This window comes from Pundamilia nyererei, unplaced genomic scaffold (assembly GCF_000239375.1).
Source record: "Pundamilia nyererei isolate P.nyererei 1_Seehausen unplaced genomic scaffold, PunNye1.0 scaffold00229, whole genome shotgun sequence".
Classification (NCBI taxonomy): Eukaryota; Metazoa; Chordata; class Actinopteri; order Cichliformes; family Cichlidae; genus Pundamilia; species Pundamilia nyererei.
The window spans coordinates 525,235-534,945 of record NW_005187630.1 but is presented as its reverse complement, the minus strand read 5'-3'; the positions used below and the strand labels follow the sequence as shown (position 1 = coordinate 534,945).

Here is a 9,711-nt window from a genome sequence, read left to right as displayed (position 1 = left end):
AAACTAAACTGAAACAAGCAAACTCACTCTGGAAACTAAATGAAATTAAACTGAACTAAATAGAAACCAAATAGAAAAACTATAATATCCCTGATTTACAAGGTGGACCTGCTGGTGTGTTTCCACAACATCATCCTGCTGCATAACCTGGGTGAGTTTTAGGGCATGAACTGATCATGCCCTAATGCTTTAGAAAACGTTCCTTCTAAAACGTTCCTATTTTCATTGTTGTCTTTCAGCTTTGGAATCGTCCTGTGGGAAGTCGCAACCCGTAAGAAACCCTTTGAAGGTTTGTATCTGCTGAAAATCAACTTGTATTATCCTGGTATTAAACACTTCAAATAAGGCAGGTGGACTTCATTTTCTTTTGGGAAGACATTTGAACTGTATTCCAAGACGCTTATTCTGCTCTAAAAGCTGATTGAGCTACTATCTTAATGTCTCTGTATTACTGTAAGGGCTTTACTTAAAAATATACAAGGTGAAGGTGATTGCTGTGGTAATTTGGAGCTATATAAATAAAATTTAATTGAATCGAATTGAATAGATAATGGCACGGCATGGTAATGTCTCACAGAGCTGTCACACCTTGGCACATGTGACAGCAGTGGCCCAGGCCTTGATTCATACCTTGGTTCATGTGAAGTTTAATGACTCACATGCATACAGAAGTGAAATGTCTTCGCAAACCAAAAAGAAATCCCATCGACTTCATTTTGAGTGCCTAACACTACCATGAACCTGGATCACTGAGAACTTGTGCAGTCAGGCATCTGTACCAAGTTGTCTGTACATGTTTTCCAGGTTTTTCAGATGAAGAAATTTATAGGAAGGTGTTAGAAGAGAAGTGCAAAGAGCCGCTTCCCGATGACTGTCCTGCAGAACTGGGCCAGCTAATAAACGAGTGCCGAGACTTCGATAGCTTCCAGAGGCCTTCAGCTGGAGGTGATGATAATAATAATAATGACTCCATCAGTATGTTCAGTTATCTTTCTGTGACTGTCGGGGTTCAGTTCACTAAATTTCTAACAATATTTTGTCTTCTGTAGTACTGGTGGATAGACTGCGCAGTGTGGTGGCACAGTTAGAGGACCAATGAAACTCTTTATCTGCCTTTCTGCTGGCCAGGCTCATCCTCAGGGGAGGAAATGCAGCTTTGAATAAAACTGGACTTTAACTTGTGGGCCACTAAATTGTATTTATATTCTACCTTTAGGGTACCTGGGTCGTTGACACAGTGATTTCAGTTTTGTACCTTTTTATTAGTGTTCTCATCTTAGTTTTTTTTTGTGAAGATTTTGATTTATTCCCTCTATTCTGTGTCCAGTCAGGCTGTTTCTGCCCTGATCCCACGTCTCTGTTCCCTCTGTTGCAGTGCCTGCTTGTGAGTCTGTGTCTGTAAGTTCAGTCTGTGTTTCCTGTTTTACTTTGAAAGTCTGTGTCTCATGTTAATGTGTCTGGTTTTGCTTCCTTTGTCTCGTTAGGCCTGATTTGCCCCAGCTGTGTTTCCTTCCTGTTTCCCATTCCCTGATTGCTCCCTCTGTGTATTTAAGCCCTGTGTTTCTCTTTGTCCGGGTTGCGATCTACCCTCGTTTCATGCTGTGTGTTCTGTCCGCTCGCTCAGGTTATTGTAGTGATGGGTAGATGAGGGCTTGTGAAGTGTTTCAGCACATTCCCCAAACTGTATCGATACTGTGTCGACACAGTGTTGCTATTTTGCTCCATACTGACACCTGCTGGTCCTTAAATATCATTGCAGGCAACTTACTTGAGACTCACAACAGACACTGATTCAATGACCTAGTCATATTTGTATACACTGTCCATGGAATCATTTTATATCTTTTACATTGCAAATATTGTAGACATCTTTAAATATATTGTGAATCACATTAAGCGAAAATTTTAACGAAAGTATTATGAATGTAATGTTACCCACTTAAATGTAATTGACTCTTCAGAAAATTGACTATTCAGAAAAATAAGTTTATCCAATGTTTTTGCCTTCAGTCTATTGCGTTTTTTGGACACCATCTCCCTAGCTTTGGAAAAACACGCTCACAGGGCACAGATAAAGCTGGGGTACACAAAAACTGTAAAGCCAGGTGGAAAAGGTTCAGATAAGATGTCCTCCTAGTCCTCCAGTACGTTAAAGGATCCTCTGATCTTGGAATGTTCCTCTCCAACATTCTCCACAATACTAAGGGGTTGGCTGTCCTTTATAATAAAATTCAGGACTGCCTGGTCAAAAACAGTCTTCCTAGATGCTTGATTTCAAAATAATAAAACACATATTTAAAAAAAAAAAATATGATGATAATGCTGCTCAATGTCTATATAGGACAACCTGTGTTCATTCTCGGTGTGTTTGTCTCCTCATTTTCATGTTTGGCTCTGTAATGCCTAAACACTGAGGAGGTGCTTTTGTTTGTGTAAGAAGCTCCGCAGAACAGATGCGACATTTAACCTGCATAAAATGAAATAAATATTTTACACTGCAGGTCCCATTGCTGTTTTTCCTGTTCTGATAGATTACACTGAAACAAAGACAGACAAACAGTTACCTTATTTGCAGTTAAAAGATCAAAATGATCCCACACAGCAGAAACATTTCTTTTTCTTTCGGGCTCCGTTTTTTTATGGAGAGATATGTTGTTGTTGTTGTTGTTGTTGTTTTTTACCTTTGCGAGAGTAATTTTGTGGGGTTTTGTTAGCGAGTCATTCCGTTGGCAGATGCAGATGCGGTACCTTTTAAACACATTTTGGCAAGTTGGCAATGAGCGATACAGCAGCTGTATCGATCACGTGACTTTTTCTTAAAGTGACGCGCGCACCGATACAGGTTTGCTCTGTGAGCTTGATACAAGCGTCGGTGTGTCAGTGTTGCTAGACCCATCACTAGGTTATTGTTATTTTCAGTTTAGTATTTGTATTCTCAGTTTTGCTAGTTCTCTGTTTGCCATCTAGCAATAAATCTGAGTTTGAGTTTACTTTCTGCCTCTGAGTGTCTGTGCACTGGGTCCTCCTTACCACCACTCCTGCCTGCACACAGCCTTCAGTTGACAGAAGATCGCGACCAGAACATGGACCCCCGCAGACATTTTCATCTCGGAGTACAACGCTGAGATGAAGCGGATGGTGAGCCTGCTCGACCGCATCGCCCAATCCCCAGATTTGAGGACCATGGCAGTCGGGCTGAGTGCAGTAGATGCCATCATTCGACATAACGTCTGGTGTCCTGGTGCAGCCACAACAACTTGGTGTTGAACGCCCAGACGACAATGGAGAGACTGCAGCATGTTGTGCGCTCTGCTGAGAAGGTGATTGGCTCCAGACTCCCATCTGTGCAGGACCTGTATACCTCTAGGACACTGGGGCGTGCAGCTTCACAGCTGACCCTTCTCACCGTAGACACAGTCTGACCTGCTCCCCTCAGGCAGGAGGGTCCAGTCCATTCGGACCAGAACCTCTCGTCATAAGAACAATTTCTTCCCCTCTGCTGTTGGACTGATGAACAATAACCATAAGACTGTTCCCACCACAAACACATGACCCTATACTGTGTTCTCTGCATCTGTTCCATTTTTGCACTGATCACCACCTGCATTCATGTACGTATCAATCTGCTTAGCTTTTTTTTTTAAGTGTTTGTCTTATAGTATGTTTCACACAAGGTACCGCAGCAATTTCGTAATGTTGTAAGTCTGTTAAACATCTGGAAATAAACCCTTTCTGTTTCTGATTCAGCTGCACTTCTACACTAAAGGTTTTGGTAAAATGCTCCCACCTAGTGGTGAAAGTTCTCATCATCATTTACAGACAGTTTAAAAAAACGCACCTTTTTAAATACAGAAAATATTTTGACCTTTGATAAGTTAGATAACGGGACTCGCAGACGAATTACTAAAAAAAAGTAACTTAGTATTACTTTTAGTGACAAAAAGCAATAGTTATTTGTTTTTTTTTCATGTCACGCGGATGTTGATGTACTCGGAGCTGCTCAGTCCTGCAGTTTGTCAAAGCCGGGCCTTCAGGCACACAAGATTTGTAATGTGTTTTTCTGACCCAAGACACCTGCAGTCCCTTCAAACAGTAAGCATGTCTATTAATGCTCACTCTTTCTAAATATTTAGCAGCAATGATATTTTAAGCCATGTTTAAAACTTTTATTTAGTTCACTCCTGAGTGTTTTGCATTTAATAAAGATCTTTTTAGATTTTTAGCTCGATACCAGTTTCAATCTTTGAAATAAGAAGGATACTTAAGCGTATCACCCCAGTCACCCCTCAGGCGTTCTCGTACCCGTTAGTGCATGAACTTGCATTAGAGAACTCTACTTTTCCTACCACGGTCTGTATGTGTCATCTACAACTTTATGTACTTTATGCACTTTCACAGTGGTCACACTATCTTGCAAATTTCTAAGACTTTGTTCAACATTGACAGTGTCTTTTAACTCAAACAGGTAGACTTCTGCCACTCCTCTGGGGTGAAGCCCTCCAAATGCAGAATCTTCTGTGCTGCAGGTATAAAAACACCCATTCCAGTCTTTTTGTCAGCTATGAAAAAGTAATATTTTTCAAGTGGAGAACGGCATGAATGTTTCATTTTACACCTTACACAAATATCTTGGTGGTGCATTGGATAATTGCATTTAGAACGGAGGTGAGTTTGATAAGCTCCAAAATTGCTGTGTGCAACAGGCTGTCTGTCTCGTCGTGGTGCTGAAAAGTTGGTTCCTGGGGCTGGAGATTCAAGGGACCGCAGACTTTTTTAAGTGCTATTTGTCCAGAGTTTTGGCAACCCAGTCGAGATCCGCTGGCTCTCAGACATTGGTACAGAAGACATTACTTCTTTTTTTTTTTTCCTCCAGAGAATCTTGCACTCAACCTGATGTTTTTTTTCTTTTCTTTTCAGAAATGTCGATCTATCTAGTCATCATCAGGTTTTATATCACTTGAGTGTATGAGGAATATGTAGTTTCATTTAATAATGGATTCTTTGAATTGTACATAAATATGAATTTTACTCATGGCTGGTAAAAATGATTTATATGCATATGCAGAATAAAATGTTTTTATGGATACTTTTATTAAAGCTGCACCGGGCACCAAACATAACTACCAAAAAGACAAAAACAAAACAAGTCACGGATTTATTCAAAATCTGAGTAGTGGTATGCTTTTAATCCGTTTTTTGACAATGTGACTCTGTTTCACATACCATCAACTTAAAAATGACTTTCCTGGCTCTTTGAACACTCTCTAACATTGGCTATTGTTTGCAAAGACCAAAAGTTTGTCGGTGTGTGACATGATTTCCTTTACGGAAAGACATGAAAATTAAGGAAGATACATGAAAAATACACACTCCTTGTTTTTTGACCTCTGAGTCATGACTTACATCCTGAAAGATCTGTTTAAACTGTAAGGATCCAGGGAGGTTCCTCTAATTCACAGAATAGGGGTGAAAACTTCACATTCTTTTTCTTGTTGATGTAAAAACAAATGAGAATTAAAACCCTGTGTTGCCCCGGGGCTTTTGAGTCACCGAGATATTTGAAAATATTCCTTCACACACTCCCCTGCTGCCGATACTGTAGTAATACAGCGAGATGATTGTTTATCTTATTGTCATCTGTGTTTCAAAGACATTATGTTCTGATTTTATGGAGTTGCATTTTGCCCTACCCTTTCAAGAGTATTGTTAAAGTTTATAGTTATAGTATGTTTTTATAAATATATTTATAAAAGACCTGGGCTGCTTGCTGAAAAATGGGACCAGGGTTTCCCCCACACTGAGGTGTGGCTTGTAGTAAACAACAGGTTCAGCTTGATTAACATAACGGGGGTTGAAAACATTCTTTGTCTTACCGATGTAACAGACAAAAACAATGAATACTAAGGACCTTGATGAGCAGAGCTTTTGAATGGAGTCCTTTAATGCAGTTTCATTACACACATAAGATAAGATAAAGATGTTTTAAGATGTGTGGTTATCTGCAGAGACCACGTTGTAGAGCAGGGGTCCCCAATCCCAGTCCATGAGGGCCGATGTCCCTGCAGGTTTTAGCTCTCACCCTGGGTCAATACACCTGAATCACATGATTAGCTCATTACCAGGCCTCTGGAGAACTTCAAGACATGTTGAGAAGGTAATTTATCCATTTAAATCAGCTGTGGTGGGACACATCTAAAACCTGCAGGGACACCGGCCCTTGTAGACTGGGATTGGGGACTCCTATTTGGACAAAGAAGACAGATGGTATGAAAGAGGAGTGAAAGAAGCCATCTATGTCCACTGTGAACACAATCTTTGGACAGAGATGGTGGTTTACCACACCAACTGTCTGCCATCTACAATCCAGTTTTGAGATGCCTTCCCAGGTGCCACTCACACTCTGAGCCTTTTGACCTCAGGAAATCACATGATCGGGTGGATCTAGGTCACACAGCAGGTTTCCCCCAAAACCTTGGCTGATTGTGACCTACACCCATTTTCACACCTTGGCTCGTGTGATTAGGTAAACAGACCATCAGGGGGTCCATGTCTCTCTCCACCATTTGACCTTAGAACTGAAGAAGCTTCTGGGATGAGAGGTGAAACTATGTATTAGGTGCTTTTTTTTCCTGAACACCAGCAGGAGACTGACTGAGAGAAATGCCTTTAGTCATCCACTTTGAGCATTCTGAACATTGAACATGGAATGTTCAAATCCATACTTTATTTTTTATAAATAAGTTAGAAACGATCTTCGTTTTATATTTTCATTTTGCTTTTCTTACTACATTAGTATAACCACTGAATCGCTGATTCCACACGCTGACGCACGTGTGCAGGTGAAGAAGCCGAAACTTTCCTATTACTACTTTTAAATGCAAAATTTTTCCACATAATAATACAGCGTTTCGTTATCTTTTGCTTTTTTATTTTCTATTTTCATTTAAATTTGGAAAACAATTTCAGGTCAGAAGGATAAAATTTGATACTCTGAAATCACACATCGACGATCCTCTGTTGACCGGAAGATAATCGTCTTATTTACAAACGATCTTCGGCAGTGACGTCGCGGCAGGCTGGAGCGGGCGGAGCGGACTGGCGCCGGGAGATTCGAGCTCTGAAGGCGGGTCTGCCTGACTGCATTAACCGCTGTGAGAAGAAGTAGTAACTCGTCAACACAGCAGCTGGACCCTCTAGATTTGCTTCTTCGACTTGCTTCTGCCATGTTGCTAACTACTGTGGAAGTTGAGACCGGGATCGGCAGCTGTTAAACCCTCACAGGTAGGTAGGGTTCGCTCCTAACCGCGCCGCGACGACTACCCGAGCACAGCACAGCCAAGCTGGCTAACAGCGCTAATAACGAGCCTACTAACGTTTACTTTTCTTTTTTGTGTACGTACAATGGTTACCATTACCTTTGGTAATATGCCAATATGTTTAAGCACTGAGCATAAGAGTAAATTTACATTAAAGCGTTTTTACTGAATCGCTCCACTCCAATGCTAGCTAACTTTAGCTCCGTGGTTATCTGGAGGTAAAACGGAAATCACAGAAAACAACAGGTGTTCTCTCCAGATTGTAAAATGTTGCTCTTGTGCCGATAAGTAACAGTCAAGGTGAAGCTGAGTGGAGTTTGAATAGCAGTGACTGTTGGCGGTTTTCTTGCTCCGAGGCCTCTATGACCTCGGGCTTTAGTTCGGGGCTCAACCGAAGAAGGCGCCTGCGTCTCCCGGGGAGCGCAGCGAAGAGTATCCGCTGGAACGACATGGTAGAGACTTTTCAGGAATGGTTTTTCAGCTGTTTGTTGATAATGACTGCTTTAACTGTAGGTTATCCACATTTTAGCTTAGTGATGCTTTTAAAATCAGACCTAACGCGTTGTTCCAATCCTCCTCATGTCCACAACCGACTTTAAGTCTTTGCCAGGTTAAGATGCAGATAGATCTTTTTGCGTCACCTAAGTTTCCCACCACAGTCTTGTAGTCTTCCTCATCACTCTTTCTGTTACATCCCACTGCTGCAGAATAATCAGACAATTTCTGAAGGTGGCAGGTCTCTGTGCAGTAGCTGAAGTCTGTGGTGGAGAGGCGCTGGTCCCTGCAGGGACCAGAGTTGCTGACCACACTGTCTCTCACACACTGTGTGTGTCCACCTCCCTCATCTAAGCTTATCGCCTAGTAGAGTTGGACAGATGGTGTTAAAGTCACTGGAGAAGTTAAAAAATATTATTTAAAAAAAACAAACTTTTTTTTTTTTGAACTGTGCTTGTTAGCTTGTCCAGGTGGGTGTAGAGATAGTTGAGCAGGTAGAGACTGGCTGAAGGGGGTCATAAACGGGCTGATCATGGACCTGAGCTGATTTGTACTGATAGTGCCACAGGTCTGTCTTGGGCAAAGCCACAAGGTATGTGACCTCTGTGACCTCTTCCACTGCATGGGGACCTTTTCCATATTCGGGCTTGTCCTAAAGATGCAATGGGACCACATAACTGGGTAGCGCAAGCTCTGAGGCCTACTGGCCCCATCTGACTCTGCATCTGGTCAGCAGTGTGGTAACAGATGGGGGGAGGAGTTGTAAAATTCGGAAAACACAGTGAGCCTGTGAGGAGGGGCAAAAATGGGGGAGGGTTGAAGGTGTATGGGAGGAAGGCTCAGTGTGGGGAAGGAGGGAGCTGCAGCCACAGGTTTTAAGCTGTTAAAGAGCAGAATTGGTTCACAGATTTGGTTTGGCTCACACCACTACTCCTGGGTAGCCTCTCCACTCCAGACTTCACTCATGATGTGCTGCTTCCACTCCATATTCTTTCTGTAGTTTCCATTGGCATGCATTTGTTTTCACTTCCCTTTGACTTGTTCATACGTTCTCCCTGCTGAAGGCTATATTCTTTGTTTTAAGCAGGACATTTGTTACCCCCCCCTTCCTTGTTTGGATAAAACTTGACAGTCTCTGTAGTTGAGATCTCCTCATTCCAAGTTATCGCAGGCAGCCTCTGTGTTTTTTTTTTTTATTTTTTTTTTTTTTTATTAATTTTTTCCTTCTTTTTTTGTGCCTCTTTAAGGTGGCCCCCAGAGACAAAGCACATACAAACTCCAAAAAGCACGTGCAAACTCCAAAACACAACGGAAGTGCTCCAGAACGCTAGGGACAGTGTTGAGCTCGATTTGTAAAATAAAGTGCAAGTTTGTTGCAAACACTTGGAGTTGGATACCGGCAGAAAACACCTGCAAGAATAGAACAACCACGCTTTATAAGAAAGGTAATGTGCAAACTGTTTGTTTGATATGTTTTTAATTACTATGAACACTTGGTTTATGGTGGAGTCAAATCTGACGTTAGCTAATAGTCAGTGTGCTTTGCTCAGAGAGAAGCTCAACACTGCCCCTAGCGTCCTGGAGCACTTCCGCTGTGTTTTGGAGTTTGTACGTGCTTTGTCTCTAGGGGCCACCGTACCTCTTGACTAGCGGGACGTACCTGAGGGTTAGGAGAACCGAGCTGTGATCTGTTTCCAATGGACAACCTGGTCAGGTGCACGAGAGGCACTAGAGATTTGCTTGTTTACTGTCCAGTGTGCAGGGATGAGTCAGATTAAACATGTGAAAGGTTTTGTTGTGGAATTTGGCTTTTTAGGGTTTTATAAAGAATAAAGTTTGCAGGGATCACCCAGTGGAAACTTCTATAGCGGAAGGGAAATAAGGATTATTGTTTAAAGCC

At 41.9% G+C, this 9,711-nt stretch overlaps 1 protein-coding gene and 1 long non-coding RNA gene across 5 annotated transcripts in view; both read left to right on the top strand.

Annotated features, from left to right (window-relative positions):
• Positions 1-236: 236 nt before the first annotated feature.
• On the top strand, positions 237-1,372 carry LOC102201379 (uncharacterized). The gene is made up of 3 exons (XR_312138.1): positions 237-289; positions 805-945; positions 1,050-1,372. It is a non-coding gene; the product is annotated as an uncharacterized LOC102201379 (long non-coding RNA).
• Positions 1,373-6,209: 4,837 nt separating this feature from the next.
• rfwd3 (ring finger and WD repeat domain 3) overlaps positions 6,210-9,711 on the top strand; it is a 12,737-nt gene continuing 9,235 nt past the window's right edge. Inside the window, exons 1-3 of one of the 4 annotated variants that reach the window (XM_013914844.1) lie at positions 6,223-6,264; positions 6,794-6,839; positions 6,967-7,281. The gene's annotated coding sequence lies outside the window, so the exon portion shown is untranslated. Of the gene's footprint in view, positions 6,265-6,636; positions 6,840-6,966; positions 7,282-9,090; positions 9,257-9,711 lie in introns of those variants that run through there. The other 3 variants (XM_013914845.1, XM_013914843.1, XM_013914846.1) reach the window with 3 other exon arrangements.